Genomic DNA, 11,063 nt, shown 5'->3' with positions numbered 1-11,063 from the left:
ATGAAAAGTTAGGTCTGTATGAGTCCAAAGTCCTTCCCCTTTCTCCTCACTGCACCACCTTCAAGTTCCCCGCCTTATAACCACCTATCTTGGATTCTTTCCTTTTCCTCCCTCCTACACAGGGTCAGTCATCACGTTCCGTTTGGTTTACGTCTGTCAAGCCTCCTGTATCACTTGCTACTGCCTGCCATGCCCCTCCACCCCGGCTCTGCATCGCTGGCTGGATCCACCAGAGTGGAAGCTCCACAAGGGCAGGGATCATTATCTGTCTTGTTTTCTGCCGTATCCTCAGGGCCTAAAACAGTGTAGGCAAACACTAGGCTAACACTAAGAAGTGGTTGAGTCAAGAGATAAATGTCTATCAGAAGATAATCCTCCATGGGCGACTCAAGTTTCCGCAAGTCTCACGGGTAGAGGCATTGATGGCTTTTTGTTCCAGACTTATCTTTTTGAGGAGGTTTGCATGGCAAACAGCCTTGAAAGATAGAGATAGTGTCTCCCCCATTGGAGGCCAGGTATATTTGCTGTCCAGTATAATAAAGATAATGTCTCCCTCAGGAGCAAAGGTTGGCAGGTTTGCTTGCATTGTAAAAAGACTGGGGTTTCCTAAGCTTGGAGCTCCTCAGTATGTGCAGTATCACCTGGGCCCAGCCGCACATCCCTCCCATGGGACTTGGGGGTTAGAGAAACTGATTTGAATGCTAAGCTCATGCTACCTGCTGTGCTATGAGTACGAAAGTCCTTTGTCTCTGGCCCAGGAGTCCTTTGTCTCTGGACCAGGAGTGAGATGCAAGGGTAAAATCTCAGTCTTCAGAATTCTTGACAATGGTCCTACTGCCTTTCAGTAGAGCAACTGATACGGCCTCCACCTCCCATCCCTCCCAGACACCTGCCTCTAATGCCAAGGTCCCCTTAGTGTCCTCTAGAGCCGAGATAATTCGTCCAGACTCCCCACACAGCCCTCCCAGGCCCTGAGGGATGGCTCCTACCTCCCTAACTGCACCTCCGCTCAGTCCACCCCTGCTCCAGCTCAGGCAGTCATCCCAACTGCACACCTTCTCCACTCTCCTGCACCTTTGCCCTTATCATGCTGTTCCCTCCACAAGGGTCATCCTTCACCCTTTCCATTGAAACCCTGTCCACCCTTTGCGGCCAGGATCCTGTCTCACCTCCTCCATAAGGCCTGCCCAGAGCTCAGTCACTCTCCGAGCTTCACTCACTTTACTCATCTTGTAGGGTCCTCCCATCCTTCTGTCTTGAATTGTGGCCTCCTGGGTAAACCCCACTCTGCCTCTCCCCGAGGTTCCATGCCTTCATCTCCCAGAGCGGTGATCTTCACAACTCCTGCAGCCCCTGGCATACAGTAGGAGCTCAATAGATGAGCGATGTATGGAGGAGTTGAACGGCACAGGGAAGGGTCTTGCAGAATGGTAGGAGGGAAGGACAGTGGAGCGGAAAAGTGTGGAGAAGAGAGTGAACAAAGGCATTGAGGTGGAAGTGGCTAGGGCAGGGGAATAACCACTTTGTCGGGGGTTGAGTTCATACCAGGAGGCCGAAAGAGATGCGCCTGGAAAGATGAAGGAAGTGAGGCCCAGGGCTCAGAGGGCTTCGGCCATGGGGCTCCCATTCCTCTTTGAGGTTAGAACCTGGTAATGCTCCAGAATCTGGGTCCCTTGGTCAGGGGCCTCCAGAGGCTGCTCCCGGGGCAGCCCCCTGCCTCTCCTGCCCACCCCCTCTGTCTGGGTCGTCCATCAGAGCCTTGCTCACGGCCCCAGAGCCTCGCATTGACGCGGGCCCGTGCGTGAGTCAAGCCTGCGTCACGGCGCCCCGCCGCCAGGGTGGCCTTTCGCAAAACGAGGGAACAGTGCGCGCTGCGCTCCGCCCCGCTCCGTTCCGCTCCGCAGAGCCGGCGCGGCCAGGGCGCAGGGAGGGTGGCCCTCGGCCCCGGTGCCTGCAGCCTCACGCGCTGCCTCCGCCGCGGGACCTGGGTTCCCGGACCGCTCCCCCGAGGCCCGAGCGCGCCGCGGGCGGGAGACGGGCAGGGACAAGCGGCGAGGAGAGGGAGAGAGGAGCGAGCAGAGTCTCGTGCGCCGGCGCGCGGCCCCGGGTCCCCTCCCAGCCCTGGCCGGGGCCCGTCGCCGCCACAGTCGGACTGCCCGTCGTGGGAGGGGCTGTGCGCCCGCGACCCGTCGGGAACCGCAGCTGCTCGGTCGGAGTGCAGCGGCCGAGACCGCGCGACGGCCACGCGGGACAGGTGAGTCGCCGGCCGCGCCCCGTCTGGCTTTATGGGACCAGCCACCGAAACTTCAGCTGTTCCGGCCCCGCCCCAGCCAGGGAGGCCTAAGGACCGAGGTGAGAGGCGGCGCTGCCGGGGTATCGACCCAGCCTTGCGAGGGCCCCGGGCTCCTCCCGCCACTCCAGCCGCCGTTGCCTGGCGACGGAGCCCCGGGGCCAGCGCTTCTCGGGCGCTCCGGGGGTGCCCTGCGCTGCGCTCACGGTTGGACACCGGACTCCAGCTTCCGGGGCTAAGAGGGCCCAAGAACTCCGGAGGTAATCGGGCAGAGTTGCAGAGGCAAGCGCCCGCGGAGGACCGGGGAGGAGGCCCGGCCAGAATCGCCGCCTGGAGCTGCGCGCCCAGGGCGCAGTTCCCTCGGCGAGGCTCCTGCGCTGCAGGAGACCCCAGTCCCATCCGCTCGGCTTCAGGCCCGTGACCTTGACAGTAACATTGCCAAGAGAAGCAGAGCGCTCACGCGCGAGATGAATATTTAATTCTCAGTCTTGGGGCTGGTCCTCGCTGAATTCGGAGCTAGCGGGGAGCCCATCCTCCCTCGAGGAAAGCGCATCTGGGAACCGAATGGCGGATATGGGGGGCGTGCGCGGGGTGCAGGTCTGGAGGGGGCACCGCCTCGGGAGAGAGGCCTCTGCCACGTTTATACCTGTGCGCAGCGTGCTCTCTAGCGATGCTAGTGTGTCTAGCGCACAGTGCTCTGGGGAGGGCCGCTCCTGCAGGGGCGCGGTCTCCTGCTCTATCCTTTTAAAGCTCAAACAGCCCTGTCAGGGCTGCAAGTGTTCAGAAATCCCGAGGCCACTCACCTTACAGGACCCAGTCGCTGTGACGCGGAGTTAAAAAAAAAAATTGTTCCCACTCCTCTTTCATTCATTGAGAAAAAATTTAACGGACCCTTTGGATTAGGAAATTTCTAACCAGAGCTACCTTTGGGGCAATTCCGCTGTGAGTATGAGGCAGGTGGGGTTGGGTTGGGGAGAGAAGTCAGGGGTGTAGAGAAGGAAGATTCTTTTGAGGGCACTGCCCCTGCCTGTTAACAGGAACTTTCAGGAACTAAGAAAATCCTGTAATGGCTTGCCCCAAAATTCAACCAAAACTTTAGTTATGCTGTGCTGGACCTACCGACTGATGTCTGAAGAACAAGGCCAGAGTGTGTGGAGGTTAACAGAGGGCTTCCTCCGTCTCATGCTCTGCTTGCATTATCCCATGGTCTGGTGAGGTGGACCCATCACCTGGGCAGGAAGAGCTTTGAGGTCACACCTGCTTGTCCTTGGCCATGGCCCATCCATGGGACCATGAGAAGCTCAGCTCCTCTGCTGGCTTTTTGTCTAATAGAGCAGCCGTGGCTAAGTAGGTGGGGAATTTCAGCAAATCCCTGCGTCTCAGCCTGGAGGGTGACTCAGTGTAGAAGGCAAATTGTGCCCACCAGCTCTGATTGGAGTGAGTGTGTTTGGCCTGAGTCACACACAGTCATGTGTCAGCTGTTTGTGAGTTGAATGGAGTTTACCAGGACTTGTGAGTGGCAATGACCCAAGCTCTCAGTGTTTTGGAGTCACTGACCAAAGGTGAGCAAGTCTCCACGATGAGCTAAGCAGAGCTCAGGCTGCCTGGCTGCTGGGCGAGGGTCCTGGAGCTCTGACCCCGTGGGGAAAGTGAGCAGGGCCGGGTTGGGGGGATGTTGGAGGAGAGGCTTGGCGGGGGGGCCCTGTGATTTCAGTGAGAACTTGGCCCAGTGCTCTGCCATGTGCCAGCATGGGGTGACCTTGGGCAAGTCCCTTTACCTCCTGAGCCTTGGTTTCCTCAGCTGTGAAGCAGGGATGCCAGTGGTACCTTTTCTTTTTTTTCTTTTTTTTGCGGTACGCGGGCCTCTCACTCTTGCGGCCTCTCCCGTTGCGGAGCACAGGCTCCGGACGCGCAGGCTCAGCGGCCATGGCTCACGGGCCCAGCCGCTCCGCGGCATGTGGGATCTTCCCGGACCGGGGCGCGAACCCGTGTCCCCTGCATCGGCAGGCGGACTCTCAACCACTGCGCCACCAGGGAAGCCCCGCAGTGGTGCCTTTTCTGCAGGCTTATTTTTGAGACCAGTGCTAGACATGTAGCAGATGCTCGTTAAATGTTAGTTCCCCGCCCCTTTCCTTATGGGCCTTAATCAGAAGTGATTCTTTCTCTTCCTGTCCTTGTTTCTTGGTGTGAGAGGGGGCGTGGAGACAAATGAAAGTGGCAGGGCTTTCCATGTGGTTAAGAAGGACGCATAACTCAGCTTCAAACTGACCTATTCCAACCCTTAGGTCTCCCCTGGGAGACCCTGAATGGGGAAGCCTGAGTAAGAGCAGTGCTGTGGTGGGTGGAGTGGAAGGTGGGGGGTGAGAGGGGCTGTGCTGGGTCTGCTGGGTGCCCTTGGTTGCCTGCAGTTGCTTCAGGGTGAGACTGTAGCACAGGCTTTGACTCCTGAGGATTGTTCATGGCTGTGGCCTACACCCAAGTTGCAGCACTCGCTAAACTTCACGGGTCCCTGCTCTTTGATCAGGTCTTGCCATCCCCCTCCGCACCTGTCCTGTCCATAATGGAGTTGGGAGCTGCAGAAGAACAGTCCAGGGGAGGCTAGGCTGGCCTTCCTGGAGAGGAAAGGAGTATATCTCCTGCCTTTACCGAAAGATCCTGGGCCACTGGCTCCCTCCCGTAATATGTCTAGACCTGGTGCTGAGCTAAGATGTGTGCACCTTAAGAGCAAAGGAAATATGGGGATCCCCAGGGCAGCAAGAAAGAAGCCATGCTGACCCAGGGGACTCCAGTCTGCTTCTGGAAATGTGCGTGTGTTTGTGTGTGTGTGGGTGATACGGGAACCCTGGAATCACTGCCCTCCCGATTGGATCTGGGAGCAAATTCCAAGGATGATAAATACAGAGATGGGAGGATTCCTAAGAAGCAAGTTCCTTCTGCCTGTGCAGCATCCCTTCCCTGTGCTCCTTCCTGTCCAGGTTTGCTGCAGCAGGACAATTCATCATGAATCCCTTCAGAGCTGCTAAGATAAGCAGCAGAACAGTTTAAAAGGAAGATGGATTTCGTGTTTTTTTGTTTTTTTTTTCTCTGAAAACCAGGTCTGAGTTATTGCTTTGCTCTCAGACTGGGCTGCAAGAAGTCCTCACAACAAAATATCCAGGGCACCAGAATGGAAAAACTCTGTTAGCCCGTACAAAGTTCTTTTATAGCAGCACTCTCCTGACTGCTGTCCCAGGCTTCCAGAGGTCAGAAGCACAGAACCGCAGGTAGATCTGTGTTAGTGCGCTGCCCTGCACCTGCGCTGCAGGTGGGATGGTGATCTGTGGGGAAATGCCTACTTGGCCTGCTTTTAGGAGGGCCAGGTGCTGGGTTCCAGCAGCTCACTCGGTGCTTGGCACACAGGAATAACATCCAGGTTTTTATTGAGGCTTGTGCTAAGTGCTTTATTCATACACTATCTCGTTTAACCTTCACTACAGTCCCAGGAGGCATATTACTGCTCTCAGCAGTTTACAGATGTGGGACTTGAGGTTCAGAGAGGTTAACTAATTTGCTCAAGGTCACACAGTAGTGAATGGCAACCTGAGAATTTGAACTCATGTCTGTCAGATTCCAGACTTCATGCTCTTGATGTCTATGTGATGTGCCTCTGTAATAAGTTCTTAATAAATGGTGCTGACAACCTAGGCATTTACCCAGATGAGCTTGTCTAAACCTGTGAGTTTGGTTCTTTAAGCTGGTGCCCTGAGAAGGGGGTATGAGCCTCTACTAATGGGAAATTGGTAGAGAATGAACATATCTCAGTTTCTGAGTTTGGGGGAATACAGTATGTGGTTCCAGGTAGATTGGAATCCAGAGAACATCCCAGGCTCCATCTTGTCCTGTCCTGTGCATCTTTCTCTTCCTGACCTCTGCCACCCCTGACCTCATTCCCTTAAAGTTTGTCCAAGTCTGGGGTTGGTTCTGGGAGCAGTGAGGGTAGAGTCAGAGCGGATTGGAGGTTGCCCTGAGGATTTCTGTGTCTGCAGAATCAAGGACAGCCAGTCGCTGGTGGGAGCTCTGATGTGTCAGGTTTCTCTGCTGGACAGGGTGTGCTAGGGACCTGCAGCCGTTTCTGGTGAGGTCCCAGACCCCAGAGCAAAACTGCTAACACTCCGAGGTTATTTACAGCAGCTGCGGCATGGGCTGCCCAGAGGGATGTTGCTTGCTTCCTGGTTCTGTCCTGTGGAGCCCACTCTCTTTATCCTTGGGGCTCCACCACTTACATCCTTGGCTGTTCTGGGAAACTTGGCATCCTCCTGGCTCTCCATCTCTTCTCTCTGTCTGAGAAATCACCTGGAGGAATAGGCCCATACTGTCCTAGTCTGCCTGGCATCTTCAAACCACCTTTGATCACCGTGGGGAAGTTTCTGAAAGTGAGGGTGGATAGTTAGAATGTAAGCATCTCCTCCACCCCCAGCGTACGAAGAGGTTTTCCCAGGAACCCTTGCTCCGCAGGCAGCCATTTTGAAGAGATACAGCCTTGGGGTAATTCTCTCCCCCCATCTCCCGTCCCCCATGAGTAATTTTAAAAATTAAAACATGGTTCATCTCTGGATAAATCCAGTTATTTAAGAAAAATATAATTAGGTATTCACTGTGTACAGAAAACTCACATGTGAGAACATAAGCTCAGATGCAAGATGGATTACTGTACCAAATTATTCTCACATTTAAAACCAGGTATATATTGTTAGAGAATAATTTTGGGTCAGGTGAGGCCTGGGCAGCCTGAGTCCCCAACTTGGGAGTTGAGACGGAAAGCGCTTTTGCTCTGAGGCCTCCTGTGGAGTGAGGGTGGGGCGAGCAGGGCCAGAGGAAGTAACACCCCCGCTCCCAGGCCCCGGGGTCATTGCATCAGCTGCATTTGACCCACTGAGCTGCCACTCTGTCTTCCAGGGCCTGCCCACAGTTCATGTGAAGATAACAAGTTGCCTCTCGAGGTGTTCCATCATTTCTAATTTAATTACTGGTTTAATTAGAACTTCCATTGGATTCTTTGCACCACTGCTTTGCCACCTATTATTTCACTTGCAAATAGAATCTGTTGGTCCCCACCCCAAATTCCTGCTGGTTGCATTTTCTCTTTAATTATAAGACTTCTGGGCTCTGTGGTTTTAAATCCAACTCCACGTCAGGAGTGCTGTTTGAGAAAGCTACCATTCAGGAGATGTGAACAGTCACCTGGTGGAATGGCTCCAGCAGGTGCTGCCAGGTGAGTATTCAGGGAGGACGTGGACCTCCTCTCCCTGGGGGTTCTACAGGGCGGAGAGCGAGCATGCTCCTCTGCTGGGCAACCCGGCACTGGCTCCCAGAATGGCCTGGTGGATGCTGTCCACGGTCCTGGCACACCTCTGAGACAACCTGCCTGCTAGTAATTCAGGGACTCCTTTAGAACCGCTGGTAGGAATCTCCTTGACCAGTCCCCAAATTGTATTATGCCTCTAGCTTTGGGAAAGGGCCCAACCAAGTGAGGAAGCTCCTGACCTCAGGGACGAATGATGGTAGATGGACTTGTTCCATTGTTGACTTGCTGAATGAGGTTCACGTATGTCACTTTGCAGTGTGGCATGGTGCATTGGAGAACTTCCTAACCAGGGCCCCAGAGGGGTGGCATGAGGCCCAGAAATAATGATGCCTTCATTCCTTGGAATAGCCTTGAGCGGCCTAGGGTGGTGAAGCCTCCTCCATTTACCCCAGTGTGCCATAGCCGTATTCTCTTCTCTGTGTGTCATCACATGCGGAAGGGTGTAAAGCACCAGTGTATTGGAAAGACTATGGGCTATCGAGTGACGTAGACCACAGTTTGGATTCCCTCTCCTCCGCTTCATGGCTCAGTAATCTTGTACATGGTAGTTAGCTTCCCTTAGCTTAGGCTTCTTCATCTGTAAAATGAGAATTCCATTTCATCCCAAGTGTTTTTTTGGGGGGGGGGGGGCGGTAAATAACATATGTAAGCACAGTAGGTCTTCAAACATGTGTGCTCCCTCCGCTGTGATCTCAGGTGTCCTGCTGGGAGTGTTTTTCTGCCCACCCCTCCACAAAGCCGCACTGAAGCCTGGTGAGGAAAGAGACACAAACGTTTCTGGTTCTCAGGAAAGAGACATCATGTTGGGAGTGTAATTAAGGGTTTCTGATCACTATTCCTTCAAGTGCTCTTCACAGTCTGGTGGGTAACTCAGGTAATTGGACACCCTTGATTCCTTCTGTCTCTCTCTGAGACAAGAGAATATAGTGACTTTAAGAAAATCCAGGTCAGTGGATTTGGGCAGTAGCTGTGAGGACCCATCTGTCACCACTGTGGGCCTCCCATGAATAAGAAAAGAAGGGAGTGAGGCCTTCACTCGTTGCTCCTGGACTTTTTATTTTCACAACTGATTTAAAAAAAATTTTTTTTCCAAATCAGGACAGTCTCATGGATCTTCTCTTTGGGGCCTGTGTGCACTTCAGCACCCTGGGGTCCTCTGTTTCCCTCTCTCTTTGAAACCTAAACCTTATCCAACAGCCAGCCCAGGTCACCACCATCTCTAACCTACCGTCCCCCCTTTTTCTTTTTTTTTTTTTTTTAAATTTATTGACGTATAGCTGATTTACAACATTGTGTTAATTTCTGCTGTACAGCAAAGTGCTTCGATTATACACACGTATATATATATATATATATATATATATATATATACATTCTTTTCCATATTCTTTTCTATTATGGTTTATCACAGAATATTGAATATAGTTCCCTGTGCTATACAGTAGAACCTTGTTGTTTATTCATTCTATATATAATAGTTTGCGCCTGCTAATCTCAAACTCCCAATCCATGTGCTTTTAAATCTGTACTATACTGATCTATTTAAAAACAGGTGACATCAGTCCCCTGCTCTAAAACTGCCAACAGCTTCCTGTTATCCTTGAGCGGAAACCCAAACTCCTTTCTATGGCCCACGGGTCCTGCCTGCTCGGGATGCCAGTTACCCTCCTGTCTCAGCACCTCCCACTCTTCCCTGGCTCAGGATGCACTAGACACAGGGCCCTTCCTTCTAGTCCTTGAACTCACCAAGTGCTGCTCCTGCCTCAGGGCCTTTGCACTTACTGTTCCCTCTGCCCTGAGTGCTTTCCCAGGATATCCACATGGCTTATTCTCTCACACTCTCAGGTCTATCAGAGTTGCTTTCCTAACTCCCCTACATATTGTAGCATCCCTACCTCACTCCATCCCTGCTGTATTATATATTTACTTGTTATCACTATGGATACAGTCTGTGCCTATATATACAATATTAATTACACATTTGTCAGGTTTTTATTTGCCCTCTGCACTGTAATATACATCCCCCAGGGCAGGGACATTATTTGCTCTGTCCTCTGCTGTACTAGGACAGGACGTGGTGCATAGTTAGTGTTCAGTAAATACCTGTTGAAGGAAGTAAAGGACAGGAGGGAGAGAGAGAGGGAGGGAAAATGTAGAGAGGAATTTTTAAAGTCCCATATTTCAGCAGTATCCCTAGTTCGTGGGAGTTTCTGGGCATTTCTCCATTCTCCTTCAGCCCAAGAGGGGAGTGGGAAATCAGTCGGAGCTCCAAGCACCTGCATCCCCCACCAGCCCCACATGTCCTCAGGTACCTGCATGCTTGTTCCACACCAGTTCCTGGCCATTTTGGGACTGTGGGTGGTTGGGCCTCTGTTCCTGGTTGGACCCATTTCCCCCATGTTCTCACGAGGAGGGGCAGCTGGTGTGGGTTTATGGTGTGGCCCCTGCGTTATATCATTTTATCCTCATGACAACCCTGTGAAGTCAGAGCCTCATCCCTATATTTTCAGGTCCAGAAACTGCAACCAAAGGAGAAGGTGTACTTCCCCAAAGACTCACAACTTGTAAGTGGCAGCAGAACTCAGACCCAGGTTTCCCTGGGTCCAAAACCCATGATCTTTCTGGGACAGTGTGGTGGTTGAGAGATTCTGGAGTCATCCTGTGTTGGTTGGGACTTCGGGCCTCCACTGTTTGACTGTGTGCCGTATTTCATCAATTCCAAGGTGTGTGATCTTGCACAGTGTCACATCCTAAAATTAGGATGTGCAATCAACAACGTCTCAGATTGGCTGTTGGTCAGGTGGAGTGGTGACCTAGCTGGGTGAAAACCTTCCATGGACACTTTCTGGTAAGTTCAAGAAAGTACCAGCACCAGAGGATCTTAAGTTCAATGAAATATAGGTAATTAATCCCTCTGAGCCTCTACTTCTTCATCTGTAAAATGGGGATAAGAGAGGCACCAGCCTCATACAGTTATTGGTGGGGTTAAAGGAGATGATGTCTGCTCTACACAGTGGCTGCTATGGAGTTGACCCTCAAGAAGTATCACCTATGTGCTGCTGTTGTCATTGTCATTATTACCACCTCACTCTGCCCTCAGCAACCTATATTCTAGTGCAAGGCTCAGGCATCTGTGGGGCAGCCGTGGTACTGCTCTTGCTTGTACACCCTCTGGGCGTGCATTTCCCCCTCACATGATATGGTAGAACTGAACCAAAAGATTTTGTTGGCACTGGCCCCGCCCACATTTTCCAGTGCCAGTTCCTGCCCCTGTGGACCATCTGCCCCTTTTCCTGCTTTCTTTCCTCCTTGACTAAGAAAACACGCTCAGCAAATGCAACAGGAAGGTGAGACGGGCTGCAGGAGATTCCACTGGCTCCTTTGCCTGTTTGTTGTTTGGTATGGTCCACCAGCCTCAGAAACGCTCCA

The 11,063-nt window shown here is 52.6% G+C and overlaps 1 protein-coding gene across 1 annotated transcript in view; it reads left to right on the top strand.

Annotated features, from left to right (window-relative positions):
* Positions 1–2,134: 2,134 nt before the first annotated feature.
* The window catches only part of SLC6A17 (solute carrier family 6 member 17), a 49,528-nt gene continuing 40,599 nt past the window's right edge, over positions 2,135–11,063 (top strand). Inside the window, exon 1 of the mRNA XM_029229170.1 lies at positions 2,135–2,254. The gene's annotated coding sequence lies outside the window, so the exon portion shown is untranslated. The remainder of the gene's footprint in view (positions 2,255–11,063) is intronic.

The sequence above is a fragment of the Monodon monoceros genome, unplaced genomic scaffold, assembly GCF_005190385.1.
Source record: "Monodon monoceros isolate NGI ecotype Baffin Bay Population unplaced genomic scaffold, NGI_Narwhal_1 Super_Scaffold_18, whole genome shotgun sequence".
Classification (NCBI taxonomy): Eukaryota; Metazoa; Chordata; class Mammalia; order Artiodactyla; family Monodontidae; genus Monodon; species Monodon monoceros.
This window is presented reverse-complemented; position numbering and strand designations above follow the sequence as displayed.